The sequence below is a fragment of the Littorina saxatilis genome, linkage group LG1 (assembly GCF_037325665.1).
Source record: "Littorina saxatilis isolate snail1 linkage group LG1, US_GU_Lsax_2.0, whole genome shotgun sequence".
Lineage (NCBI taxonomy): Eukaryota > Metazoa > Mollusca > Gastropoda > Littorinimorpha > Littorinidae > Littorina > Littorina saxatilis.
In genome coordinates, this window is record NC_090245.1 from 47,566,879 (window position 1) to 47,581,850 (window position 14,972).

The 14,972-nt window shown below is 41.4% G+C and overlaps 1 protein-coding gene across 2 annotated transcripts in view; it reads left to right on the forward strand.

Annotated features, from left to right (window-relative positions):
• Positions 1-1,345: 1,345 nt before the first annotated feature.
• Positions 1,346-14,972, forward strand: part of LOC138971758 (uncharacterized) — a 29,523-nt gene continuing 15,896 nt past the window's right edge. Inside the window, exons 1-2 of one of the 2 annotated variants that reach the window (XM_070344558.1) lie at positions 1,346-1,682; positions 4,984-5,242. The gene's annotated coding sequence lies outside the window, so the exon portion shown is untranslated. The remainder of the gene's footprint in view (positions 1,683-4,983; positions 5,243-14,972) is intronic. The other variant, XM_070344567.1, reaches the window with a different exon arrangement.

Below are 14,972 nucleotides of genomic sequence, written 5' to 3' on the forward strand. Positions count from 1 at the left end.
TCTGGGTGCTACACGGGATAAGACCATCCTCCACTTGGTCACATACCAACAATGAACAGCCTGGGTGCTACATGGAATACGACCATCCCTCCACTTGGTCACATACCAACAATGAACAGCCTGGGTGCTACATGGGGTAAGACCATCCCTCCACTTAGTCACATACCAACAATGAACAACCTGGGTGCTACATGGGATAAGACCATCCCTCCACTTGGTCACATACCAACAATGAACAACCTGGGTGCTACATGGGATACGACCATCCCTCCACCTGGTCACATACCAACAATGAACAGTCTGGGTGTTACATGGGATAAGACCATCCCTCCACTTGGTCACATACCAACAATGAACAGTCTGGGTGTTACATGGGATAAGACCATCCCTCCACTTGGTCACATACCAACAATGAACAGTCTGGGTTCTCTTTGTGCAGGGTGTTGGTGAGGTTTTTCAGAATTAATTTTGTTGAAGGCACCGGTGCCTTTTTGGAAAATGTATTCATCAAAAAAAAATTCCAACTGACCACAAAAATCAGCCAGGGTGTTGATTGTTGGTATGTGACCTAGTAGAGGGGTGGTCTTAATTATCCCACGTAAAAGTCTGACCGGATCTGAGGTTACGGATGGCGTCTTGAAGAACAGAACACAACAGAGGCCTCTTCGTGTCGCCCGCTACCTGCCGAGACACGTGTTTGCCTCAGATGAACCATTTTTATGGAGGGGACAGACAGAACACTCAACATTTGTATCCTTGGCAAATCATCATGCTGGTCTAAACTCACACGTTTAGACCAGCACTTACAAGAACAGGAACACGAGAAGGCTTTTTGTTGCGTGTGTGATGTTTTTTGTGTTGTTGTTTTTTTTTGTTTTTTTTATTGGATCTTTTGTTTATATTTGTCCGGCACGTAACTTTTAAAGTTTTCTTTTTTCTAATATTCCAAAGAAAAGGCGTATACCTCAAACACCACCAAAAAACCAAAAAGACTTTCGACGTTACATCATCATCATTTGACTTATTCTGAATACCGTACCCATGCTTTTGTCAAAAGAAACACTTCTACATTGACACATTGTTCCTGCAAGTGGTTCAAACATTGTAGTGGTCGTTTTTACGTTGTAGCCTACTGACTAAATTCCAGCAAATACAGAAACAGGTTTCATGGAAAAACCTACACATTTATATTTTTTTTAAAGGCCCTCTTTTTGGATACCCAGAGAGAGAGGGAAACAGGTTTTCTAGTTGCCGTTCATTGTATGTATCACATTACAAACAAGGCTGCTCCGCTCTGAATGCGCCACGGTTGAATGGCCGTCTCGTGTTGGTTCAGTAGCGGTGTGTTATTCTCAGAGACGTCGTCAGCTCAGAACTCGCCTACTCTCTGCACTCTGTATTGAAAGCATGTGATTGCACGCTGCACTGATAATAGGTTTGATGCGTCAGGTCACGGGTGTGTGAAGACGAGACTTGTCAATACGATCGACGCGGCGGTTGGCAGTTTGTCGGGCGTGAACAACGCAGTTAACTGTCGTCTGCGTAATCAAGCTACATTAAGGTTGCTCATAGAATGTGCCTGTTGTGATTCTGCGACGTCAGATCCTCGGCGTGGTGTTGTGACCAGGGGTTGTGGATTGGTCCGAGTCGTCTCAGTGTTGGTCACGGACAGTGTCGTCACGGTCAGTTTTGGTTTACATAAGTTGTATTCAAGAATTTCAAATAACGATACCGCGAACATGTAATGGAGTCAATGGAGCGCAGCCAGCAATGCTTATGAGCGTGTTCTTAAAAAAAGCATAAAGTAGGATTTGGCGGACGATTACAATGTACAAAGCTTGAAATAATGTCAAGAAAACGCGGTCAGTGTTCAGTGGGACAGTCGAGAACAAAAGAAGATTTCTTGTTATGTCACTACTCGTTTGATGGACCACAACAGTGATCGGATTACTCTCCCACCGAGTTCTGTCGTTGTATTTCTCATCCAAAATCTTGCGCCAACACTTCCGGGTGGGGTCTCTGTCTCCGTTTTCAACAGTGACGTTTCTTTTTGTATTTCTGTTCTGACATTCCTGATCGACGTTTCCTGGCAGCATTTTTTTTTCGAATATTCACCAACGGTTACATTTCTAATCTAAACTCCAAACTCTAAATTCCAAACCAACGATTCGTGTGTGTATTTCTTGCTGAAAATTCGACATCGACGTTTCCGGTGTGTATTTCTTGTCTTACATACTATATTATACAACAACGTGTACAGGGATCGCGTTTACGCACGATTTTTGCGTATTTGACGCATTTTAAAAGTCGCTGGCGCGTTTTTTTCGCCGCGCCGCGTAAGCCATACGCAAAAATATTGTAACTTTTTCTTGTCTTCACGCAGCGCTTTTGTTCTAATAATCACCCGATCCTGAAACTGACTATAGGGCTCGAGAAGTGAGACACACATGAAATCTGCGCGTCAAAACTAAAGTCCGTTTCTTTTTGCATCGAAGTATCGCAAACGAACGTAACGAGGGTATTACCAGATAATGTCTTGTCGGATAATGAAACAGACATTAGCTGCTCTCCCATCTCGCGCTTCCAAAAGGCGGAAAGTGTGTCTAGTCGTATTAGAGCGGGAAACAAACTCGCAAGGCCCGAAGGTTGGAGACAGCAGGGGTGTTATTCGACCGGCGTGCGCGGACTTCGACAGGAAAACTCGCCGTATTTAGGTAAGGAGTGTCTTTAAGTCTTTCGTGCGTGTTTTGTTTGTGTCTGTACGTGTTTTCGTAGTACGCAAAAATATTGGTCCGTGACGCGTTTTTTTCGTTTCGTTGCGTATGACTTACGCGTTTTTTAAAAAGCTAGCGTGATCCCTGCGTGTAGAGGAAGGGCCCCTAATATGGACCACTTTTTGTTTATTGCTGATAACTAGCTTGTTTTCTTGCAAAGAAGTTTCATTTTGTGGTTGGTAGTCCTTCTCTCTTAGTTTAACCGTTAGGCCTAATTAGAGTGAAATAGCTTTGATAGACATTCAGCAAAAATTAAATACAGAAAAAATCACAAATGGTCCATATTAGGAGCCTGGGCGCCCAATATGGACCAGTGAAGCGGCCTTCACGAATCACTGTAAAAAAAAAAACCTATACTTCAAAATAACATGATACAACTTAGTGTGCAAGTCAGACTAATTCAAATATGCTTTAGATTTAGCTGTTTCGGGTTGATGAGAGCATTATTTGAAGCACACCAGGAAACTGAAGAAGCTTATCAAAAACAGAGTGAAAATAAGTGAAATTATCAACTTCCACACAAAAAAAGACTATTTGTTATATTTTTTTGAAATCTCGAGGGCTAGTTATAGGTTATTTTCAGCAAGCTTCTTAATGAATTAATTAAAAATGCCTTTAGCTTTTATTTTCTTCGATTTGTGGAAGGTGGTCCATATTAGGGGACTCACACATACTTTGAGGTTTTGCTATTATTTTTTGTTTGCAGTAAAAACCCGGGGTACACACTGCTAAAATGTAACAAATACGGTCTTAGCTGTCATATATAGCCATTTTTGTGTGATAAAAGCTTTGGCTGTGGACAGAAACGAGTCCGTTTTAGGCGGCAAATTTAGAGTGAACGCTGCCAAAAGTCCAAAAAAGCGAAAAAACGTAACGGTTTTGAGGTTTGTGTTTCTGCAACTGTTTTGACATGTGCAACTTATCCAGAGAGGGTGAATAAAGCGAATGGAATTGTTTTGAGCGCTCTAGCGCCGTTAGTTTGTCAGAACCGGAGGTGGTCCATATTAGGAGCCGGTCCATATTAGGAGCCTTTCCCCTACATATTGTACTTGTAGTCTAAAATTCTACATTAATGTTCATGTGTGCATTTCTATCCTGCAAATCCAAATGGATACCGGCACGGTTGGCCTAGTGGTAAGGCGTCCGCCCCGTGATCGGGAGGTCGTGGGTTCGAACCCCGGCCGGGTCATACTTAAGACTTTAAAATTGGCAATCTAGTGGCTGCTCCGCCTGGCGTCTGGCATTATGGGGTTAGTGCTAGGACTGGTTGGTCCGGTGTCAGAATAATGTGACTGGGTGAGACATGAAGCCTGTGCTGCGACTTCTTTCTTGTGTGTGGCGCACGTTATATGTCAAAGCAGCACCGCCCTGATATGGCCCTTCGTGGTCGGCTGGGCGTTAAGCAAACAAACAAACAAACAAATCCAAATGTACGTTTTGTGTTCGTAAATCTTTATTCTAACACATCAGCATCATCATTCCCCTGACTGGAACAGTCGTCGGGGGGACGTGAGGGCAGAAGAGGCAGTAACCCGTCTGCGGTATGTTCTGTTGGGGTCCGTCGACGGTAGGTCAGGAAAGCTCATCTATATCCATTCTTTGACATTGTCGGACCAGCTCTTTCGTTGTCTCCCGCGTCTGCGTCCTCCTTCGGCGGTGGCTTGCAGTATGGTTTGGGGGAGGGTGTCATACCTTGTGACGTGGCCGAACCACAACAACTTCTTTCGTTTGACGTTTGATCTCCATAAGTACTCTCAATAAACGTGTTGGTCAAACAGTAATTGGGGTTTCTTGATTCTGACCCTCACAGCAAATGCAGCGTGAGTCAGTGACTCTGCGTTCAGATTCTGCTGGAAGGATTTCTGTTTGTCTGACTGCAAGGCTTCAGCTTTCGTGAGCGTGGTTCTGTCAAATGACACGAAAGACACTTTTGTTTGGTTTAAGAACAAAATGTTATTCAAAATTCATCACATGAAACAATTTAAAATATACAACTAGGACACGCATTCAAGCAAGACACTTTTGTTTGTCTTGGTTCGTGTATCCTGTCAGAATAATTATGTCTTTGTTTGCTATCTGCAACTTCCCTTGGCTAGTGAAGTCTTATTCAGTATTTTTCTTTCATACTTGTAGTGTCATATTGTAAATGTTCAACCTGAGACTCAGTCGTTAGAAAAAACAACTAAATATGTGTTTATTTGTTTGTCAGAATTATACCGTCAGATGGTGTGGGAACGCCCTCTGGGTGTGAAAATCCAATGAAGACCACGATGATGTCTGTTGGTCTCTGATCCTTCGTCAGAAGCTGTGGACATTTTCCCTGGCTTTGATTACGGTCAACGTTTTGTGTTTGCGACATTATACCTTACGATGATCTCCGTTTTGTGTCAGTGTCCGGATTGTACCTTCATGTGCTTTGAACACCGCCCTCTGTGAATGTATTGCGTCAAGAACGACAACTTGTCAAGGTACGCTAACTCTGTGATGCAAGGCAAGAAAGGTCTTGATAAACTTAACGCTCTTTTCAACCTAGTGCAACATTTGTTTTTAATGTAGTATTGCTTTACTTATTGCTGCTTAGTTCCTTTTAGTCATTCCTAAGACAGTATGTTTTTCTTTCGTCCTCTTCTGTTTCCTTTTTACATTTAGTCAAGTTTTGACTAAATGTTTTAACATAGAGGGGGAATCGAGACGAGGGTCGTGGTGTGTGTGTGTGTGTGTTTGTGTGTGTGTGTGTCTGTGTCTGTGTCTGTGCGTGTGTGTGTAGAGCGATTCAGAGTAAACTACTTAACCGATCTTTATGAAATTTTACATGAGAGTTCCTGGGTATGATATCCCCAGACACCTTTTTCCATTTTTTCGATAAATGTCTTTGATGACGTCATATCCGGCATTTTGTAAAAGTTGAGGCGGCACTGTCACACCATCATATTTCAATGAAATTGATTGAAATTTTGGCCAAGCAATCTTCGACGAAGGCCGGACTTCGGTATTGCATTTCAGCATTGAGGCTTAAAAATTGCTTAATGAATCTGGTCATTAAAAATCTGAAAATTGTAATAACACTTTTTTTTATATAAAACGATCCAAAATTACTTTTATTTTATTCTTCATCATTTTCTGATTCCAAAAACATATAAATATGTTTTATTCGGATTAAAAACAAGTCTTAAAAATTAAAAATATAAAAATTATTATTAAAATAAAATTTCCGAAATCGTTTAAAAAACCATTTCATCTTATTCCTTGTCGGTTCCTGATTCCAAAAACATATAGAAGTGAGAAGACGGAGGCCCTTCTCGTTGGAACACGACAGAAGATTGCTTGCCTCACTGTGACCGACCTCCAGCTGGATGACGCGACTGTTCCATTCTCCCCTGCTGTCAAGTGCCTTGGCGTCTTTCTCGACTCCACTCTCTCCATGCAGACACACATCTCCTTCATCATCAAGACCTGCTTTTTCCACCTACGACGCATCGCCTCCATCCGTCGCTACCTCACCCACGACGCCTGTGTCAAGCTGGTTGTCTCCCTCATCTTCAGTCGTCTGGACTACTGCAACTCCCTTCTGGCTGGCCTCCCCGCCTCATCCATCCATGGCCTACAACGAGTCCAGAACGCCGCTGCCAGGCTGACGTTGAGGAAGACGAAGCGAGACCACATCACCCCCCTACTTCGCTCCTTGCACTGGCTCCCTGTCAACACCCGAATCTCCTACAAACTGTCCACTCTGGTCTACAAGTGTCTCAACGACTCTGCTCCCGAGTACCTTCAATCCTCCCTGGACCTGTACACCCAGCCCTCCGACCGTCCCCTTCGTTCTGCTGCTGACCCTCTCCGCCTCCACATCCCTCGCTCGAAACTCGCATCTGCTGGTCAGCGTGCATTTCCCTCCGCGGGCCCCTCCGTCTGGAACTCCCTGCCGCTTGAGCTTCGCCAGAGCCTCTCTCTTGACGCGTTCAAGAGTAGGTTGAAGACTCAGTTCTTCCCGTAGCTGGCTGCGACTTTCATGCTCGACGTGATGTGCTGTGCCCCAAAAGACATTCTTGTGCTGTGCTCTGTGAGAGGTGTTTTCTTTGTGCTTAATATTATTTTGTTTGACCTAGCTATTGATGTGTACATTGTTGTTAAACAGTTGTTTGTTTACCAGGGTTTGCTAGTGTGTGATAGGGTTCGTGTCCGTCTGTAGATGTTAGTTTCTTTGTTAGTCCTGTGTTGACAACTCTTCGACAAGCGCTTAGAACTGTACCCACGGAATACGCGCTATATAAGCTTCATATTGATTGATTGATTGATTGATTGATATAGATATGGAATGTTTGGATTAAAAACACGCTCAGAAAGTTAAAACGAAGAGAGGTACAGTAAAACGTGCTATGCAGCACAGCGCAACCGCTACCGCGCTAAACAGGCTCGTCACTTTCACTGCCATTTGCACTAGCGGCGGACAACGGTCGATGTGAACAAAATGCAGTGCGTTCAGTTTCATTCTGTGAGTTCACAGCTTGACTAAATGTAGTAATTTCGCCTTACGCGACTTTTTTTTTTTTCATTTCCTTTTCCTTTATTCTTCCATGTATTCATTGAACACTGCATATTCTTTTTACATTTAGTCAAGTTTTGACTAAATGTGTTAACATAGAGGGGGAATCGAGACGAGGGTCGTGGTGTGTGTGTGTGTGTGTGTGTGTGTGTGTGTGTAGAGCGTTTCAGACTAAACTATTGGACCGATCTTTATGAAATTTGACATGAGAGTTCCTGGGAATGATATCCCCGGGTTTTTTTTCTTTTTTTCGATAAATGTCTGATGACGTCATATCCGGCTTTTTTGTAAAAGTTGAGGCGGCACTGTCACACCCTCATTTTTCAATCAAATTGATTGAAATTTTGGCCAAGCAATCTTCAACAAAGGCCGGACTTCGGTATTGCATTTCAGCTTGGTGGCTTAAAAAATTAATCAATGACTTTGGTCATTAAAAATCTGAAAATTGTATATAAAAAAAAATATATATATATAAAACGATCCAAATTTATGTTCATCTTATTTTTCATCATTGTCTGATTCCAAAAACATATAAATATGTTATATTTGGATTAAAAATAAGCTCTAAAAATTAAAAAAAATAAAAACTATGATTAAAATTAAATTTTCGAAATCAATAAAAAAAACACTTTCATCTTATTCCTTGTTGGTTCCTGATTCAAAAAACATATAGATATGATATGTTTGGATTAAAAACACGCTCAGAAAGTTAAAACGAAGAGAGGTACAGTAAAGCGTGCTATGAAGCACAGCGCTACCGCGCCAAACAGGCTCGTCACTTTCACTGCCTTTTGCACTAGCGGCGGACTACGTTCAGTTTCATTCTGTGAGTTCCACGGCTTGACTAAATGTAGTAAGTTCGCCTTTCGCGACTTGTTTATTAGTCACGTGCCGTCAGAATACCACGAACACGTTACATAGGTGGCTGGCCGAGACTATAAATATGTGTGTCTACATGTGTATGCGTCCAATGGTTATAAATTAACAAAGAATTCCAACTTAATGAGATCGGACACCGATTGACCCCAAAAAATAGATGTCGCTTATATTTTGCCAGTGGAATTTTCAGAGTGTGTTGAAAAAAGTGTGACAACGATAACAAAAATCAATTGGACAGACTTTATGATACAGAATGTTGATGCCATAAAATCGCTCGGATGCTCTGGGAAATATGACTATGCGAATCGAGAAACTGATCTAATTTTAGCCTACGAAAACGTCATGTAATTACGCTATTTCAAGCGGAAAGACACGTTTAATAATTCAAACAGGAACACATCATTACAACAAACGAAAACCAGGGATAAACACCACTTCCAAAATAGGTCCTGTGATTGTAATTTACCGGTCAAATACCCCATTTAATTACCAAACCCTGGTTTATATGATTCTTGGCATGTCATCATATTCCAAATTCTGCATCATAAAGTCTGTCCGACTGATTTTTCTAATTTTGTCACACCTGTTTCAACACACTCTAAAATTACCACAGAGATATTATTTGCAAAATATTAGCGAAGTCGATTTTCGCGGTCAATCGCAGTCGTTTTTGTGTGTTTTTTTAAATGGATCGATACATAAATGTTATTACATGTAGTATAAAGCAACTATAAATTTATCTATAGAAGAAGACGTTTAAAGGAGTGATTTTGGAAAAGTTATCTGGCGAATTGCACTAGCTGTGCTGTAATTTGGATACACATGCAAAGATTTTCTGGAAAATGCTCCGTAACTATGCTAATTAATTAAAATCGGAATTTAAATCGGTGCGCGATTTTCTTCAGTAAGCTCTCCTGTGTCAAGAGTCATGACTTCTGTGTCGTAGACATGTTTGGATTGAGGATTTCAACTCTGTAATCTAGCGATCGCATGCATGCTGTACGGGGCTAAAACGCATTACACAGCGTAAACAACCACTCTGTCCATTGAAGAATAGACGAACGGCTTCCAAACACAGCATTTACATTTAAATAATAGAAATTTCAAACGCCAATACTAAGGCATTTGTCGTGTACGTGTGTTGTCATCTATTCAACCCCCAAACCGAACTCTTTGAGCGATTTCAATTCTGTACTTTAAGCTACAATGTGACATACGGGTAGGGATAAAAGGTAGGACGGGAATTAAAAGAGAGCGGCCTTCGTCAAAGATTGCTTTACAAAAATTTCAATCAATTTTATTGAAAAATGAGGGTGTGACAGTGCCGCCTCAACTTTTACAAAAAGCCGGATATGACGTCATCAAAAGTATTTATCGAAAAAAAGAAAAAAAGTCCGGGGATATCATACCCAGGAACTCTCATGTAAAATTTCATAAAGATCGGTCCAGTAGTTTGGTCTGAATCGCTCTACACACACACACACACGCACAGACAGACAGACACACACACACACACACACACACACACACACACACACACTCACACACATACACCACGACCCTCGTCTCGATTCCCCCTCTATGTTAAAACATTTAGTCAAAACTTGACTAAATGTAAAAATGACCGTGTAGAACAACAATCTTCTCACGTGACCAGAAAATGTGTAAAAATCAAGGTCTGAAAAGGGGGGGAATCTTCTATTAAATGTAAGGTCTTTAAAGGGAGGTTCCACTGTATAGGCTCTGCAACAGGACGCAACTATACAATTGTAAGATTTAGTGCATGTCGATTTCTAAATGTATTCAAATTTTGGGGCCACCGTGTTATTTTTCTCCAAAGGTACGATTATTCTCATTGCATTCTGCTTTTTTTCGCGCACACAAAGCTGTGAACCAGAATATTCCTCGTTCTTTTCACTGTGAAGATACAAACACGCAAGCAAGAAAAGAGAATATGACAAACAGTGTTTAAAAAATCATGTATCAAGTGTGGTTTCATTTCTTCAGCCGCAATTTGTTTTTCAAGCAGTGCAGATTTAAGGCTGGAGCATACCCCCGAGAACAGGAAGTACTGTTAATAATAATAATGAGGATATTTATATGGGGCAAATCTTAAAACAGTTCTAAAAATATTTTAATAAAATTCGAAAAATCAATCGGACAGACGTTATGATATATAACTGAATAGTTATAAGCGCCTCACAAAAACATCCATATAAATAAAATATTCTGTACACAATTCCAAATAAAAAAATTGTACTTAATTTCGGTCACTCGTCCAATTGAAGTGTGCCAAGAAAAAAAGATACACAGCATTTTAAAGAAGTGATTGATATCAGGTATTTAAGCTCCAAAATCGTATTTTCTTTTCTTTTCAATTTTACTGATTTATTCAGTGATGATTCTTGTGCCAAAAATCTGGCGCCCTATATTCAAGCTTCATACATTACTTTAGGCCAAACCAAAATATCTGTCGGTTGAGGGTAACATGACCAAAAATGATAGGGTCAGTAGGTCGGCTTTTTTCTAATTATTATTTTTTATTTTTCGTCTCGGTGTGGTTCGCAAAATGTACCAGAGGTTGGTTTTTTGTGTGTGTGTTTTTTAGAAGAAAAAAATTAGGGACGGCGGGAAAAAATAGGGTCGGTCGGGTTACCCTAAACCAACATATATTTTGTTTGGCCTTATATAAATAAGGGCTCAACAACTCCTTTTCTTTTTATTCCTCTACTAGGCTATTCTTTAACTTACATAAAACCGTCTTTTAAAAATATGATGTCACCTTTATTTACTTTTTCTAATGGGTGGATTATTTTCTGTCAAAATGGGTAGAGGCTAGGGGTATTAGAAGCACCACAGTTCACAGTTTATTGTGTTAAGGAGAATTCATACTTTTACTGAGGTTAAAGGAATAACTTACCGTGATTGAGTTGAGACAAAGTTTTAGAAATAGTTCATCACTTGTGTATGTTTAATTTCATGTTTGTTTGTCTTCCATGCTTAAAATTGTGTTTTAAAGGTTGGCACGTCTATTTGATTTTTTCAATTACTCAGTAAAGGAACAGTTTTTTGTGTTCTATTTTATTCCTCCATTCGCATTTTTCATGCGTGATCAATTCATTACTGATTCATTTTTAAATCTGCGGAAAAAAATCTTTCAGTAGTGTTATTAGTGTTCAGGTTTCCATCGTCATCTTTGCACGTTAACCTTTATTTTATTTTATTTGTTGCTGGCTTGGCACACATTACTTACAGATAAAAATCAATCTCATCGCTTTTGCAAGTGGTAGACTGTAGCCTTAAAGTGAGAGAGGAGGGGATCGTGTGAGGGGGCGGGGGTAGTTATTCAGTGATACGAGGCGGCCCGTATTGCGTGTCCTACGAGCGTGAGTGTGTGAGATTGTCCTGTTTGGTCACACGAGTGTGTGTGTGTACTGATACATGTACGTGTGCGCGCGCGCGCGTGCGTGTGTGTGTGTGTGTGTGTGAGTGATTGTCCTTTATGAATACACTGCAGCTGTTGCAGTTGAAAACGCCGAGTGACTGACAGCTGGCAACCTTACGGTTTAGGCTACTTGTAGCGCGGTCTCTCTGACTTCTCCCGGCTTGCCGTTTGTGTGTGCGTGTGTGTGTATGTGTGTGTGTATGTGTGTGTGTGTGTATGTGTGTGTACGTGCGTGCGTGCGTGCTTGCGTGTGTGTGTGTGTGTGCGTGTGTGGGTGTGTGCGTGCGTATATGCCTGTGCGTGCGTGTGTTTGTGTGCGCATGCGTGCGTGCGTGAACTGTGCTCTCCGCGCTTTACATATTAACTATGAATAAAAACCATACAATTTAAACATCAAATACATATACATTCTAACAAAAATAACGTAACAATAAACTTACAGCAACACATTCTCCCCTTATGAACAATGCCATGCAATTTGCAATAAGCATCAGTAAAATGATACATCTCATGATAAAAGGTAAACTTAAAATGCCGAATTAGGAAAATACTTGCTTGTTAATCATTGTTTTGTTGTTGTTTTTACATTTAGTCAAGTTTTGACTAAATGTTTTAACATAGAGGGGAAATCGAGACGAGGGTCGGGGTGCATGTGTGTGTATTAATCATTTTTTACACGTGCATGAATTATTTATTACACGTGTATTAATCATTTATTACACGTGTATTAATCTTTTTTTTACACGTGCAATAAATAATAAATACACGTTTATTAATAATTCATTACACGTGTATTTATCATTTTTTACACGTGTAATGGTTATGAGCCAAACGGCTTTCCATATGTGTGTCTGTGTGTGTGTGTGTGTGTGTGTGTCTGTGTGTGTGTGTCTGTGTGTGTGTGCTAGGACCGTGTGCTGGTAACATAGTAAGTGAAGCCCACACAAGTGTTGTAGATCTACCGACTACTGACACACAGCACAGTGGAACCACCTGTTTAAGACCTGCAGAGATCTGAAGAAAAAAAAATCAGGTCTTAAGAAAGAGGGAGTCTTGAAATGGGGGTAAAATTAAAGAGGTTATGAACAAAAATTCTCAGAAAAGAGGATCTTAAAATGGAGGAAGTCTCAAATTGGGGGGGGGGGGGGTCTTAAAAGGGGGGTTCCATTGTAAACGAGAAATGGTGACAGTTGGTCAGGCGTGCGGATGGGGGAGGGATGAGGGATTTGACCAAAACTTAAAACCCAAAAGCTAACAGTCGTGCCAAATTTTGCGTGGCCTTACTTATACCTGTTTGAGAGCTGAACTGAGGGACGGTAACGCGTTGTCGCCCTTTTTGACACAGGAAGACTGGCCGCTTGTACTTTACAGACAATGGTGAGAGCAAGGACATTATGCACGATCAGCACAGAGTTGTGACCTTTAATCCGCTTTTCACGCTGTATGCTTCCTGGCATTTCGTTCGTCTTGAGAACGTCTCATTTTATCATATTATTGTAAAAACAATGTCTGGGCATTTATGGATAAAAGGAAGAATGTCTCAGTTCATCTTCTTCTTCTTCTTCTGCGTTCGTGGGCTGAAACTCCCACGTACACTCGTGTTTTTGCACGAGTGGAATTTTACGCACAAGGGGCAGCTATAGACTGCTGATTTGGGGTCACGGTCCTGGTAGAAGTAAACATCAACATGAGTGCATCATGAAAGTGTTTGGGAGTGTAAGGCCCGGTGTAACACGAAATTTGTACTTCACAAAAACTTTACTCCGGAGTACAAATTTCGTACGAAATTCTTACTCCCAGTACACCTTTTGTACGAGAAAAGAACTCCCCAAGGTACGAAAAAAATACTCCCTCTACGAAATTTGGACTCCCCAAATGTTTACTTCCAGTAAAAATCTCGTACGCGAAAATGGGATGCAGGCGAAGGGATAATGCCAATATGTGACTTGCACAAACAAATGTCGTGCTACCCTCCCTCCACCCCTTCCACCACCAAGACTAACTGGGGACAGGGGAGTAAAAGTTGCGTACACCTGGGCCCGTATGCATGAACTAGAAGTAAGAAACACTGGAAGTAGAGGCCTCTTTTCGAAGTGGGAACTCCCGAAGTCAACTTTCTAACTGTTCACAATGCATGAACTGACTTGAACGCCAAAGTAGTGACAGCGAGAGTATTAAGGTCAAGGTCGGGGAAATTGGGGGAATCCCTACTAATACGCATGCGCACGTTTCTATCAACATGGCAGTCAACGAAAATGGCAAGGCACGTGTGCCGCTCAAAAAGAAAGTAGACACAGATGGTGAAATTGTGTACTCTTGACAGAAGTGTTTTACGAAAGAACGGTTATTCTGATTTCAGAACAGTCTAACTGTTAAACATAAAGACGCTGTCTGGTCCAAAATTGCCAAAGAAGTGTCGCTCTCTCTCTCTCTCTCTCTCTCTCTCTCTCTCTCTCTCTCTCTCTCTCTCTCTCTCTCTCTCTCTCTCTCTCTCTCTCTCTCTCTCTCTCTCTCTCTCTCTCTCTCTCTCTCTCTCTCTCTCTCTCTCTCTCTCTCTCTCTCTCTCTTACGACACACGCACACACAGACAAACGTACACTCATGCACATACTGACACTATGACACAAGTGACACTAACGGCACACATAAACACACACACACACCACACACACACGCGCGCGCTCGCGCGCACACATATACACACACACACGCACCCATACACGCACGCACACAGTCACAAACAAATAACCACACACTCACTCTCTCTCACTTTCTCTCATTCTCTCTCAATCTACACTCATACACACACTGAAACTATGATGACACAAGTGACACGTCACACACACACGGCACACACACACACACACACACATACTCACCGTAGTGACACACATTTTCACACGCGCGTACAGTTGAAAGTCAAGACATGATATGATTTTTTCAAAGCATAGGAAGGTTTCTTTTGCAAATGAATAAAATTAACACAGAGGCAAAACCCGGTTTTTGCAGCCGGAATGCAATTGCGGAGGCTTAAAAAGGAAAAGATTAATAAAAAATATATAGCTCCCGGCGGAACTTGAACCCGGAGCAAATGAACGAGAGTCCGGAACCGTTACCACTGCACTATGTTACTCGTGTAGAATAGAGGCATGATGAAAAAAGGCATTCTGAGTTATTCAGTCGTGCTGGTTTGAAAGCTCGCCACCTTCGCCGAATGACTCGAGCACGTTTTTTTCGGTCAGTAACTGATCGAACTGTCGCTTTTGAGTCACTCTGTTTTAAGCATTTCACCTAAATTAAACAAGAATGTCACAGTCCGTGTCTATGGTGC